Genomic DNA, 2,302 nt, shown 5'->3' with positions numbered 1-2,302 from the left:
CAACAAACACCCCCTCACACAACACCCCCTGAGCACAACACCCCCTCGGCACAACACCCCCTCGGGAGCGGGAGCGCTGCAGGGAATCGGATTCCAGGACATCCTGGTGTCCTCCCGGTCCCCATTCCCTGAGCCAGTGTGAGGGACACTCAGATTCCAGGACATCCCGGTGTCCTCCCAGTCCTCAATCCCTGAGCCAGGATGGGATGGAGTGGACACGGATTCCAGGACATCCCAGTGCCCTCCCAGTCCTCATTCCCTGAGCCAGGACAGGGGGGGACATGGATTCCAGGACATCCCAGGGATGGGGGGACATGGATTCCAGGACATCCCAGGGATGGGGGGACATGGATTCCAGGACATCCCAGGGATGAGGGGGACATGGATTCCAGGACATCCCGGTGCCCTCCCTGTCCCCATTCCCTGAGCCAGGATGGGATGGGGGGGACACAGATGCCAGGACATCCCAGGGATGGGGGGGACATGGATTCCAGGACATCCCAGGGATGGGGGGGGACATGGATTCCAGGACATCCTGGTGTCCTCCTGGTCCCCATTCCCTGAGCCAGGACAGGGGGGGACATGGATTCCAGGACATCCCAGGGATGGGGGGGACATGGATTCCAGGACATCCCAGTGTCCTCCCTGTCCCCACCCCCAGGGCTGGGTTGGGTCCCCCAGCAGCTCCTCCCGCCCGCTTTGTCCCAGATCCCGGTGATTTTAGCCGGGAATTCTGCTCCCGCTCTGCCCCAGAGCTCCGGTTTTCCCGTCTCCATCCCCGGCCTCAAACATCCACGTTTACGGATCCACTGGGATCCCGCTGTCCGAGCTCCGAGTGCTGCTGGAGGGGGATATCCTGGGAGCCAGCCCTGCTCCCGGAGGAGCAGGAGGAGGAGGAGGAGGAGGAGGAGGAGGAGGAGGAGGAGGAGGAGGATGAGGAAGGCCGGGAGCCTCCAGCTGTACCTGGTTGGGGATCGCCCTCTTCTTGTTGGTCTGGGTGTTCCTCTGCTGCGCGCTGGAAAACAGGGAAAAGAGGGAATTCTTGAGGCAGGGAAGAGGAAGCCGAGCCGGGGCCACCACGCGATTCCCGCCCGGAACGCCGCAAGGATGAGCTGATCCAAGGAAAAGCCCGTCAGGTGGAATTCCAGAGCCCCTTCCCGAGGTTTGCCCAGGAGCAGGTGGAGAGGGGGAGGAGGGGGGACGGACACCGGGATCTCCTTCCTCACGGACCGTTATTCCCAGGAATTCCAGGGGGAAGGAACTGGCAGGAGAGGAAACACCAAGTGGAGCAGCGGCTGCGGATTCCCAAGGGAATTCCGGCGGGAGAACCACCGAGAACCACCGAGAACCAGGGAGGCCTCGCTTCCGAAAACACCTGATTCCCCCCGGATCGGGATCGGGATGGAGCGTTACCTGCACCAGAGGGAAAGCTACCTGTCTCTCCTGAGCAGCGGGGGGACGGGGCGGAACCGTTAGGCAGGAGCGGGAATAAAATCCAGGAACACAGTTAGAATCCCGCCGGGACACCCCGGAGCAGCAGTTCCCGAGCCCCCGTCCCTGGGAATGGGCGGGATCCCATCCCTGACCTGCCGGGATTCCAGGGGAGGGGGGGGTGTTTGGGGAGCTGCTCTCTGCCTGCCCTGATCCCGACATTCCTCCCGAATCCCTGGGCACGGGAATGCTGCTCCCGGCATTCCGGGGCGGAGCGGGATGCTCTCCGAGGGCTCGAGGAGAAGCTCCAGGCTCCCAAAAATCCAAGGTGGGAAGTGGGAGGAGAAGCTCTGGGCTTCCAATTCCGAAGCTGAACTGGGAGGAGAAGTTCCCCGGCTCTCAGATCCAAGGGACAAATTCCCTGGCTCCCGATTCCAAAGCTGACTGGGAGGAGAAGCTCCCCAGCTCCCAGATCCAAAGGGGAAGCTCCTCAGCTCCCAGATCCAACACGGAAGCTCTCCAGCTCCATGGGGAAAGTTCCCCAGCTCCCAAACCCACAAGGGAAGCTCCCAGATCCAAAGGGGAATCTCCCCAGCTCCCAGATCCCAAAGGGGAAGCTCCCCAGCCCCCAGACCCAGGTGGGAAGCTCCTGAACCCAAAGGAGAAGCTCCCCAGCTCCCAGATCCAAAGGGAAGCTGCCCAGCTCCCAGATCCAACAGGGAAGCTCTCCAGCTCCCAGATCCAAAGGGAAACTCTCCAGCTCCCAGATCCAAAGGGGAATCTCTCCAGCTCCCAGATCCAAAGGGGAAACTCCCCAGCTCCATGGGGAAAGCTCCCCAGCTCCAAAGGGGAAGCTCTCCAGCTCCTGGAT

The 2,302-nt window shown here is 62.2% G+C and overlaps 1 long non-coding RNA gene across 1 annotated transcript in view; it reads right to left on the bottom strand.

The window, feature by feature from the left end:
- LOC113941477 overlaps positions 1 to 2,302 on the bottom strand; it is a 3,569-nt gene that overhangs the window by 546 nt on the left and 721 nt on the right. Inside the window, exon 2 of the long non-coding RNA XR_003525682.1 lies at positions 964 to 1,015. This is a non-coding gene — a long non-coding RNA (uncharacterized LOC113941477). The remainder of the gene's footprint in view (positions 1 to 963; positions 1,016 to 2,302) is intronic.

This window comes from Corapipo altera, unplaced genomic scaffold (genome assembly GCF_003945725.1).
Source record: "Corapipo altera isolate COAL_440 unplaced genomic scaffold, ASM394572v1 130234, whole genome shotgun sequence".
NCBI classification, from domain to species: domain Eukaryota; kingdom Metazoa; phylum Chordata; class Aves; order Passeriformes; family Pipridae; genus Corapipo; species Corapipo altera.
Note: the sequence above shows the minus strand (reverse complement) of the source record. Positions and strands in the feature narration are given on the sequence as shown.